The sequence below is a fragment of the Cibotium barometz genome, chromosome 36 (assembly GCF_041138505.1).
Source record: "Cibotium barometz isolate CiBa-2024 chromosome 36, ASM4113850v1, whole genome shotgun sequence".
Lineage (NCBI taxonomy): Eukaryota > Viridiplantae > Streptophyta > Polypodiopsida > Cyatheales > Cibotiaceae > Cibotium > Cibotium barometz.
In genome coordinates this window covers 19121003-19133865 of record NC_141081.1, presented here as the reverse complement: position 1 = coordinate 19133865, position 12863 = coordinate 19121003, and positions in this window count along the sequence as shown.

Here is a 12863-nt window from a genome sequence, read left to right as displayed (position 1 = left end):
CTAAACCTTTGATAGGGCCTGTATATAATTTTGGTTCCCAAAGAAAAGGGAATTTGCAATTATTGGATATTCGATCAGATTATAGTTTTAGGTGCCCAACTTTGCATATGATGTTTCATTAGAAGACCTTGAAGTGAAACTCCTTGGCTAACTAGGAGAGATTGGCTATTCTTCTTGAAAAAATGCATGTTTTTCGGCTAAAGCCAAGGGCGCCCACTATATGAAACTAGATAACCTCATCTTGCAACCACCCTAGGATCCTTCGCAGGTCACCTAGCGCTTCACTCATAGGCCGCTTCCTTGGTCCCTCATCCACCGTACCGGAAGCTCACCATTTAGATCTAAATTAGATGTGATGTAAATGAATGATATGTGATGTAAATGAACCGAGGCTGGTCAAGACCTCGGCCGACCTTGCTACGCGAGATGTCCTCCGTTGACTCTCCGTCAGCTATTGCAACTTTATGAGTTAGGTCTCCACGACCTCATTCTCAAGACGGTCAAAATGCTTCCCCAGTATTATTGACATAAAACAGTCATTTAAAAATAGGTCATAAATACAGTTTCTATAATGAACTCTCGTCTTTCACATTGTTCCACATCTATCCACATTACTTAATCCATATCCAATTCATATGTATTCCTATTCTCATCCAATCACATCATTTTTCATCTTATCACATCTTTCCTCATTTATCCTCATCACATATATTCAACTCGCATCTACCCATATTCACATTACTTAATCCACATCTCTCCACATTACTTAATCCATATCCAATTCATATGTATTCCTATTCTCATCCAATCACATCATTTTTCATCTCATCACATGTTTCCTCATTTATCCTCATCACATCTTATCCACTCACATCTACCCATATTCACATCCCATAACACCTCATTCATTTACATCACATATCATTCATTCACATCTATCTCAATTTACATCACATCTCATCACATTCAATTCACATCTCATGTCATTCATTCTTATCCCGATTCACATCACATCACATCTCATTCATTCACATCCCATATCATTCATTTATATCCGATTTACATGACGTCACATCTCATTCATTCACATCTTGATTCACATCACATTACATCTCATCCATTCACTCACATCGACATCACATCCTTTCACACATCCATTCTTGTCGTGGGTGGCAACTTCTCTCCACGCGTCCGTCTCTTCTTTCAGTCTTCTTGGGTCAGCTTCTCTTCTTGTGGCAGCTTCTCTTCTCGTGTCCATATCTTCCTTTAGATCTTCTTGGTGTGGAACCTCTTCTTGGAAGAAATATTCTTCTTCTTTCATGGTTGGAGCCATGAGCTTGTCCGTCAGGTCTTTTTGCTCCATGTGAGCAACATGTTTCAATGTTTTGCTGACAAATTCTTTGGGCTTTTGATGTTCATCTTGTGTCATTATGCAATGCAAACCCAAATTTATGCGGGAGGTCTTACCTCTTGCCTTAATCTGGACAAGGGCAGTGTCTGTTCCCATTTTTACACTGATGCAATGTGCCCAATACATAATGCGTATAGCATTCATTCTCATGCACATTCCAAATGCAACTCTGGCTGTGAATAATCTTGATTTTGAGTGAGATTTACAGGCATTAACCAAGGGTTAAATGCAAAATGATAATTTTCACAAATTTATCAGCATAATTTTCCCAGAAATTACATTAAATCAAGGGTAACCAATTTGTACGAAATGGTTGGAGTATCAAACCAACTCCGATTTGCAATCTGAAGTTATAGGGATCTGTATCAGATACTAATGGTTAATTTGAACCCTCAATTGCACCAAAATATAGTGATTAGCATTGATTAATCACTGATTAGCAAATTAATGCTCTGTTTTATGTGCAGAAAATAGAGTATGCGGGGAGTCCAGATCTGGTGCCTTACACTTCAAATGAGCTCAAATGCTTTCAAAGGCATCAATAGCAATGAGTCTAGTAGAGGATTAAGCCAAGAAATACAAGATTTGACCAAATATTGAAAGCTTAATCTCTGTTTTACCAAAGTCACCTGCAGATTTGATGAAGAGCTTGGATCTCACTGTAGACTTGATGAAATTGAATTCTGTCTTCACCAGCTTGTAGAGCATGCTTGAATACACCTTGGGCTAAGAGAAATTAGAGAGATTTGACTTGAGCAAGAAGAAATCTCCAATCTGCTTCAGAAAAACGGTACCTGATAAAATGACGATTTTGGCTTTCTTTGCTGGCGGTTTGCTACGCCGTCTTGATAGGCTTGAAGCCAAGGATATTGACTATGTTGGGCTAGAAGCAGAAGACCTAATTTAGAGTGTACAAGCTGAATGGAGTCCTCCACTGGCTGGGGGTGAAGGGGTGAAGTGAAAACTAACTAAAATTTTGATTATTTACTAATTATCTACTAATCCTAATTAATTAGATAATGGACTCATAAATCTGATGGATTCTAGGCATGGCTCTGATACCATGTTGAAATTTGAGCATAATGATGAGCTATGGTGGATCAAATTTGAGCTATGGTGGATCAAACACTAGAATCAACATCATTAACAAAGTGAGCAAATAATTAAGACGTAATTAGTGGGTAATTAGCAAATAGATTAATGTAGGCATGGATACTCAAAAACCAACAAATTCTCATGAGGGCTATGCCTCAATTTATAGAGTTTACATCAAGCATCAAATCCCATTGATTTCTCCATGATTCACTCCCAGAATATCTCCACCTCTTGCCTTAATCTCTCCACCTCTTCTCTTTTCCCTGAATATCTCCCAGAATAACTCCACACTCCTAAATTCTCTCATGCTACCCTTTATTCTCTCCCAGTAGCTTCTTCTCACCTTTTCACAGGTTCTTTCACAATTACATCTTCTCTTTTACAGCCTCTAACCAAGGGCTTGTTCCCGCACACACCCTATTCACTTGTATTTTCAACAATCCACATCCATTCTTCCACATACACATCCACATCAATCCTTTCACATACACATCCACATCCACATCCATTCTTTTAGATACACATTCACATCCATTCATCCACATACACATCCATTCTTTCACATACACATCCACATCCATTCTTTCACATACACATCCACATCCATTTCCATTACATCACATCTTCTCACATCTTATTTTCATCTTATCACATCCATCCCGGGTAATAGGAAAAATGTTGAGATATCGAGCTCGTCTAGTGAGGCGGTGGACACTGATGACCCGCCTGGGGGATAGGCCCCACATTTACACCACTGGCATGGTTGGTGAGATCATGGGAGATATGCGGCCACAGTGGGATGACAGGCTGTGTGACAGCTATTCTAGAGACTGGCATAGTTATAGCGCCAGTTCATTTAGTCGGGTTCACACTATAGAGAACCCGTGTATGTATTTGGTTGAGTACCTTTCATACTGTGTGTACTCTTATTCTTGTATATGGTGTGTTGAGTGTTGAGTAGAGAAGAAGAAGATTTTCAGCCTCTCACCTTGTGTGTTCTCTATTAGGGTTTTGTGAGTGTGTGTGTGTGCTTGCAAGAGCTCAAGCTCTCTTCCCCCCTGCATCTTTTCATGGTATCAGAGCCTGGTTCGTGCTAAGGGCTGAGCTGCAAGCAAGAGAACCACAGGAAGCGGTACGAGGGTAAGAGCTTCAACTACTCTTCCCTATTGTGTTGGTGACTACACCCTTGTCGGGAGCTCTACGGGAGGCACCGGCAAACGGTCTCTGATTGAGGAGCTATCTTCGCGGGAGTAAAGCTATAGGGCAACTATATAGTCCTATTGGACTACGACTTTCGGGTCGAAAACGCGTTTCGGGTGCGTCTGGACCTCCGTTTTTCAGAAAGCAGGCAATTTCGAGCACTGCGGGTAAGTCATCGATTCTCTGCAGAACTCTGTTTTAAGAACTGCAGGAAGACAGATTGGCTGTGCAGACACTGTGGGTGCTGCAAAGAGGTCTACAGTTGCCATTGGGTGTATGTATGCACATTAAAGTCACTGGTTGTGACATTTGAGAGTACTACAGTACCGCTGTGCAGAAAATACAGCAGTTTGTACAGAAAAACCAGAGTGCAGTTTCTGGTAAAATTGTGTGTTTGGCAAGATGTCTAATGATGGCATAACACAGATTGTGGCTGAGAAGCTGGATAAGAATAACTTCCATGCTTGGAGGTTCAGGTTGACGAATTTCCTGATGGGAAAAGGCTATTGGGACTACATAGAAGGTGAGCATGAAGAGGCACCAGAGATACCGGATATAAATCCGACTGCTGCAGATGTGAAAGAGTTTAAAGACTGGAACCAAGGAGCCAGGAAGGTTATGTATTGGCTTTCCATTAGTATACAGGACACCATGATTGGGCACATTCAGGATGCCAAGTCCCCCAAGGAGGCATGGGACACCTTGGTAAAGCTCTATGAAACAAATACCAAGGCACGTAAGATACAGTTGAAGAATGAACTTCATACTGTGGAGAAAAAGAGCATGTCTGTGAATGACTGCGCTGAAGATAAAGGGTATTGTGGAATCCCTTGCATCTATTGGTGTGTCAGTAGATGATCATGACAAGGTGGAAGTCTGTCTACGTGGTCTCGGGCCACAATACAAGGCGTTCAAGACATCCATTCAGACTCGGGAAAACATTCCCAACTTTACAGATTTGGTGTCTATGCTGATTATCGAAGAGAAGAGCTTGGGTGAAGACCAACAGTCTTCACAAAGCAAAAACAGTTCAGAGCAACAGGCCTTCTACACGAGTTGAGGAAGAGGACGAGGTAGAGGAGGCCGTGGACGCGGTCAAGGAGGTGGCCGAACAGGTAATCAGAATTATGGCCAGCAGCAGCAGCAGCAACAAACAGTCCCAGAATCAACAACAACAACAACAACACGCAGGTGGAAGAGGCAAATTCAAAGGCAGGGGGAGTCAAAGAGGCCGTGGAAATTGGCAAAGGCAATATAATGATGCACGTGAATGCTATTATTGTGGTAAGCCTGGACATGTGCAGTCGGAATGTTATAAGAAGCAGGCTGACATGCAAAATGGGAAAGTGCAGCAAAACAACTATGCATCCTCAAGCAGAAATAATGAGGATAATGAAAGGTTGTTTGTTATGCAGCATGTTGTGAATGCCATGTCTGAAAATGTTGATGCAGCACAAAAAGATAATGTATGGTATGTGGATTCAGGCGCTTCGAACCACATGATGAGTCATAGGGAGTGGTTCGAACCACATGACGAGTCATGGGGAGTGGTTCAAGGAGATGAAAAACCCGGAAAGACCAGGTTTTGTGGAAACAGGGGATGACACTGCTCATCCAATTGCCCACGTTGGAGATGTGCCATTGTCTATGCAGGATGGCAAAGTGAAGTACCTTGCAGATGTACTTCATGTACCGAACATAACAAAGAATCTAGTTTCAGTTGGCCAGATGATTGAGCAGGGTTTGCAGGTTCGGTTTAACCCTGATGGGTGTTATGTTGAAGATTTCAAAGACAAGTGCAGGTTGGTTGCAAAAGGCAACAGAGTGGGTAGAATGTTTACGTTGAATATAGACATGCCTGAAATGAGTGCTGCGATGTTTGCAAATGGTTCAGGAATTGTTGCAGACACAGACATATGGCATAAAAGAATTGGACATGTGAATGTGCAGAGATTGAATTCTATGCAGACAAAAGGAATTGTGACAGGGCTGCCAAAATTTAAAGTGGAAGGTATGCATAAAATCCGTGAAGCATGCCAATTTGGGAAGCAAACAAAGCATGTGTTTCCACGTAACAGATATGTGAGCAGAAATGCACTAGATGTTGTGCATTCAGATGTATGGGGTCCTACGAAGACCATATCTATGGGAGGCTGCAGGTATTATGTGACTTTCATTGATGACCACACAAGGAAAGTGTGGGTATATTTCATGAAAGAGAGTGAGGTGTTCACTCACTTTCAGAATTTCAGAGTTTTGGTTGAAAAGCAAACAGGGAAATATGTCAAGTGCCTAAGGTCAGATGGAGGGGGAGAATACTTCTCCAATGAGTTCTCTGAATTTTTGAAGAAGAATGGTATTCGGAGACAGTTCACATGCAGATACACTCCGCAGCAAAATGGAGTTGCTGAGCGAAAAAACAGGCACATTGCTGAGATTGCGCGAGCATTGATGGAAGAGAAGAATATGCCGCATTGCTATTGGGCTGAGGGTGTTTCTACAGCAGTATACATCATGAACAGGACTCCAACTGCAGCCATACATGATGTAACTCCAGAGGAGAGGTTTACTGGCAGAAAACTAGATTTGTCTCATATGAAAGTCTTTGGATGCATTGCATATGTGCATGTGCCAGATGAGCTGAGAACTAAGCTGGACCCGAAAGCTGAAAAATGTGTGTTTATTGGATATTCCCTTGAGCAAAAGGGATACAGGTGTTATAACCCTGCTACACGTGAGCTGAGGGTAAGCAGGGATGTTGTGTTTGATGAGATGAGCAGCTGGTATGTTGCTGAAAAAGAAGCTGTTGGGGCTAATGTGAGTGGAAGTGTGGTTGCACAGAATGCAGGTCAGCAATCACAGTCTTTGAGTGGACCAAGAGAGTCCTCATCTAGTGGGTCTGTTGATAGACCATGGAGTGGCAGGCTGCGTCATAATACCAGTCCTGCAAATGTGATTACTACATCACGTAAAGGAAAAGAGAAAGTGGTTGAGCCCCTTGGTATGCCTGACATTTCTGTAGGGCATTCTCATGTTGATGGAGAATCTAGTGGCTCAGATATGAGCCTTGATGAGGAGCTTGGGATCCCAGCTATGAGAACACCTGGTGTAAAGAAGGCTATGGAAGCCATGAATGAAAAGCTGCGAAGATCTGGGAGAGTGAGAAATCCTGTGCAAAGATTTACCTATGATGGTTATGTGGCACATCACTATGCATATATGGCAAAGGTTGTGCAGGTTGTTGAGCCCACATGCATTGATGAGGCTGTTGGAAATATGTGTTGGGAGAAAGCTATGGACGAGGAGATGGATGCACTATATGGAAATGAGACTTGGGATTTAGTGCAATTGCCTGAAGGCAAGAAAGCCATTGGATGCAAGTGGGTGTACAAAGTTAAACATAACAGTGATGGAAGCATAAACAGGTACAAGGCTAGATTGGTAGCCAAAGGATATGCGCAGACATATGGCATTCTTGAAGGGACTCCCCTTCCTTACACATGTGTCAAAATGGAATCATTATACCCAAAATATCTCATATTTTTAGTAATACTCATAAACTTTTACTAATAAACCTTGTACATAGTCAACTCTTCATCTTATGTGGGCATTCACTCATTTTTGGGTATCTTCTTTTACAAATTGAATTTATCTCCTCCCCACACATGGATTGATCCTATTGGCCCATAGGAACCTTAATTGGACCATAATTCAAAAATTTCTAAAAATCTAGACTCTTAGGCTAAGGTCCTTTTCCAATTAATTCCAATTGCACATTGGAATTAGGCTAAGGTCCTTTTCCAATTAATTCCAATTGCACATTGGAAAGTTCTTTTTGAATTTCTGTTTCAAGGGAATTCATTTTAGACACTAGGAGGATTTTTATATCCAAAAATATCTCAATTTTGGACTACCTCTCTCTAGATATTTTCTCTCTCTAAGTCAAAACAGGGTAAAACAGAATCTTTCTTTTATTTCAGAGAGGGGAATAATTATAAGATCAGAAGGGGAGGTTCTTACACCTGCACACCTCAAAAAGCTGGAGGGAGAAATCTTACAAAAGGCCACATAATGATGTATCTTGTAAGATTCCTCCCTCCAGCTTTTGAGGTGTAAAGGTGTAAGAACCTCCCCTTCTGTTCTTGAAATTATTCCCCTCTCTGAAACAAAAGAAAGATCTTATTTTACCATGTTTTGGCCTAGAGAGAGATAGTCTTAAATTGAGATATCTTTGGATATAAAAATCCTCCTAGTGTCTAAAATGGATTCCCCTGAAATAGAAATTCAAAAAGAACTTTCCAATGTGCATTTGGAATTAATTGAAAATGTGAATAAAGGACCTTAGCCTAAGGGTCTACATTTTCAGAAATTTTTAGATTATGGTCCAATTAAGGTTCCAATGGGCCAATTGGATTAATCCAAGTGTTGGCATGAAATAAATCCAAAGAATAAAAGAAAATACCCAAAAATGAGTAAATGCTCACATAAGATGAAGAGTTGACTGAGTACAAGGTTTATTAGTTAAAAACTATGAGATATTTTGGAATAATGATGCATTTTTGACACCTTGGTAAGGAGAGAGGGACTCTGGAGTTAGGCACCTATTTCATGCATGTGGAAGGGTTTTTAATTCAAAAAATTTGTGATATTTTTATCTCTCCTCTCTCCTGGATCAAACCAAATCAAAAAGGGAGCCAAACTAGTCCAAATCTTGTCCAAATTGAGTCAAACTGAACCTGGAAAATTCTAGAACCCAGTTGGACTTGGTTAGTGGCTTCCCTCACCTATAAATAGATCCTTAGTCTTTTGTAAAAAAATCTGTAAACTATACCATGCCAGTATTACATTAAAATAATGATATTTTCTATTATCCTTTAAAAATCCTCTACTTTTGGAGAGGTTGGAGCTTCTCTCTCTCTTCAATAATTCTTGGAGCTTTCTTCTCAACATACTAAACCAATTGATTGGTTGGGGGCTTCCTTCTAAGATAAAGAAGCAAGGTAAGAAGAATTTCATGGTTTTTGATTATATTCTCAATGATTTCATTTCTCAACCCCTCTCAAGCTTGAGAAGTTTCTAATTAATTGTTTTTAATGCAAATCAAGCTTTCTCTAAGAATTGTAATGAATAATTAAGAAAAAAGTTAATCTTTATGCTTAATTAGAATGCTTTTTATGTATATCTCTCTCTCCCAAAAGAATAATCATTCCTATGACTAATTCTTTAGCAAATGAATGCTTCTCATTGATAAATTCTTAATTCAAAACCAAACTCTAGGCTTGTGAAGCTAGAGGTTAAGAAAATGGCTTTTTTATGCTTTTATGATAATAAAATTATGTTAAATTCTTATAAGTAGTTAAAAAACTACTTTAAGTGATTCTAAATGTAAAAGAGATATTCCTATCATTTTGGGAAAAGAAGAATAGTAGAAATGGCCTAATCTAGTAGATTAATCATAATTAAGATTATAATTATGACTAAATTTATGTTTTAATTCCATAAATTGGATTTAAGTTTATGGATAGATCTTCTATAATTATATCGCAATGTCTTATTCATTTTAGAAAAAAAATGAAAATTATCAGTATAATAGCAGCGAAACTATGGTAAAATTTTTAGAAAATAATACATATCTTATTGCATAATGCTAAAAGAGGACCTCCTACCATATTCTAGGATTGAATATCCTATGCTAAAAGAATGATTTTCATCATATTCATGGAAAACAAAATTTTAGTGTTTATGCATAAATAATTGATTAAAGAAAAGAGAAATTTTAGATAAATTCATTTTATGCATGAGAAATTTTTAAATGATAAAAGATGAATTCCCTTGACATTTGGAATTCAATCATTTAAATGGTAAAAGTAAAATTCTTGCCATATTTTAAATAATGGATATTTTAATTAAAGAAAAGAGAAATTTTAGATAAACTTATTTTATGCATGAGAAATTTTTAAATGATAAAAGAGGAATTCCCATGACATTTGGAATTTAATCATTTAAATGGTAAAAGTAGAATTCTTGGCATATTTAAAATAATGGATATTTTTATTTTAAAAAAAGAAGAATTTTAGATAAATTTATTTTATGATAAAAGAGGAATTCCCATGACATTTGGAATTCAATCATTTAAATGCAAAAAGAGGAATTCCCGTGATATTTGAGATCCAAGAAATTAAATGGTAAAAGAAAATTTTTTAGCATAATTCAAATTATGAGTATTTATCAAAAGTGGAATTTTGAGCATTATTAATTTTATTGGGAAATATGGGTAGAATTTATTTTTGTAAATCCCATGAATCTTTTACTCAAAAGGAGAATATTGAATATATTTCACTTGAGAAATTTGAGAAAGAATATGAAAATATCCGTCGAGAAAAAGTACCTTTAACTAGGCCAAGCAATTGGCAGAAATTTAGAAAAGTCCCATTGGTATTGAAAATAGAAAAAGTTACTAAATGTGAATAGATGTGAATGCGATGTGAATAAGATGTGAATGCGATGTGATAAGATGTGAGTGGATGTGATAAGATGTGGTGTGATGTAAATGAATGTGGATGGGATGTGAGGTGATGTAAATGGATGTGGATGTGAATGAAGAGATGAGAATGAGATGTGAGGATATGTGAAAGGATGTGATGTGATGTAAATGGATGCGGATATGGATGTGATAAGATGCGGTGTGATGTAAATGAATGTGGATGTGGATGTGATAAGATATGATGTGGATGTGGATGTGGATGTGGATGTGGATGTGGATGTGGATGTGGATGTGGATGTGGATGTGGATGTGATGTGATGTAAAGGGATGTGGATGTGAATGTGATGAGATGTGGATGAAATGTGATATGATGTAAATATATGTGGATGTGAATGTGAAAAGATGTGAATGAGATGTGATGATATGTGAATGGGTGTGATGTGATATAAATGGATGAGAATGAGATGTGAAGTGATAGATGTACATGTGAATGAATGGATGGATGTGGATAGATGTGCATGTGAGTGAATGGATGGATGTGAGTAGATGTGTATGTGGATGAATGGATGGATATGAATAGATGTGCATGTGGATGAATGGATGGATATGAATAGATGTGCATATGGATGAATGAGGTGAGATGTGAATGGGTGTGATGAGATATAGATAGATGTGGATGTGATGTAATGTGGTTGGAATGAATGAGATGTGGTGTGGATGAGATGTGGACGGGATGTAGTGTGAATGGAATGAGATGTGATGTGGATGAGATGTGGACGGGATGTAATGTGGATGGAATGAATGAGATGTGATGTGGATAGATGTGAACGTGATGTAATGTGGATGGAATTTACGTGATGTGATGGGGATGCAATGAATGTGATGATATCCGAATGGATGCGATGTGATGTGAATGGATGTGAATGTGATATGTGTTAACAATCCAAAAATGGGATTGATCATGGTGATAGACATAGATTAAGCAACATAATTAAGGTGGATTAAACCACACTAAGAACTCCATAAGAGAGAGAGGAAGATTGCACACTCAACACAAGTTCTATTGCATATCTCAAATGAACCGTACAATGATATAGGCTCTCTAGCCTACTTTACATGTCATCATACATGTGGCATTCTTATCTTGCCACAATATCTTGCACCTCTTTAGGGTGCTTTCCCACATACACACAACACCGCGATTACATCTCTCAACACCCCCTCTTAATCGAGGTGTTCCACAACTCACCCATCACCCATATCAATGTAGCATTGTACAAACGCAATCGCTACCTCTCAACACTCCCCCTCAATGATACATTGGAGTGTCCATCAACTAATCATGTGTGTACGTGTCTACCATCTTAGACACCAAGTCCATTTTGAGTCGACTCGCTCACAATGGAACCACTGAGTCCAATTTGAATGTAGAAGTTCAAGTGGGAACCAACCCATGCGCATGCACCTCACACGTGCATCGCTCATGCACACATCACAATAACCATTTTGAGCTTCCTGGTGAGCTCGGGTAGGGCAACCCTCATACCAATGGGTGAGAACAAAAAAATACATATCTCGTTTTGAGCTTCAAGCTCGCGTACATTTACCAATCTCATAATCATGGGTGAAAAATACAATCATTTTGGCCGAAGCCGGGCGGCAATGAGCTTGTGTGTGTGTGATCATATTCTTAAAAAACTCTGAAATTTTTTTTATGAACAATAACTCCTTTTTTTTAATGGGTGTGAAAGACCCCTTACAACATTAAGGGTTAAACCTTCAATAAAATCCTTTTTTTAAACAAAATTTAAAGAATCGAGCTTCGCCTGGCATTCCTTCAATGCGCTGCACTGATTTGGCCATTTCTCTATGCGCCGAGTCTACAGGCTTTTGCTTTCTTTTGCAGACCTTGACCCCACCAAGGTCTTCTTCTTTGTGAGCTACCTGCGGTGCCGACCTTCCATGGAGACCTTCTACGTGTACTGCTTCTGCCTTGCTGTGCTTCAAGCCCTTTATCTCATGCTGCCTCTTCATGCTACTTGCTTTGTTGCTTCGTATCATGTAGTAGACTGTCTCACAACTGTGCTACTATCCCTCTCAAGCATTTGCTGGATCAGCTATATGATGACCTCATTACTTGTTGCTACTTGAGTTTTATCAGCAGATCATAGCACCCAACATTTCTCTTGTCCTTCATTCCTCTTTTCGGCTTCCGATTTCTATGTGGACCCTTCACCCATTTCTTTCCCTACCTTATCTTTTGCCTCTGCTTGGTCTGTTATCTTATCACTCTCTGTTTGAAGCTCTTTCTGTATAATCTCATCCTATGTTGATGATTCAGTCTTAGCAGCTTTGATAATCTGATTAACATCCCTTTTCCTTAGTCTATCTTGAGATCCAATCAGCCTGAAATGCTTAATTGACCCAGTTTTGAAGTTCCTTGCACTCTCTAGAAAACCTTCACAACTCTTGATTTGAAGATTAACGGTGGTTGACATTATACCTTTCATTAAGGTCCTGAATACAATATCCAATTGCTTGCCTCAAATATAGCTCATCATAGAGCTCCAAACATGCATGCTACCAAGGGTGCTTTCATTGGTTTCTCACAAGAAACCACTAGTGCAAAACCATTATGAAAGTCTCCATTGCTTCCACACAACTTGCTCCTCT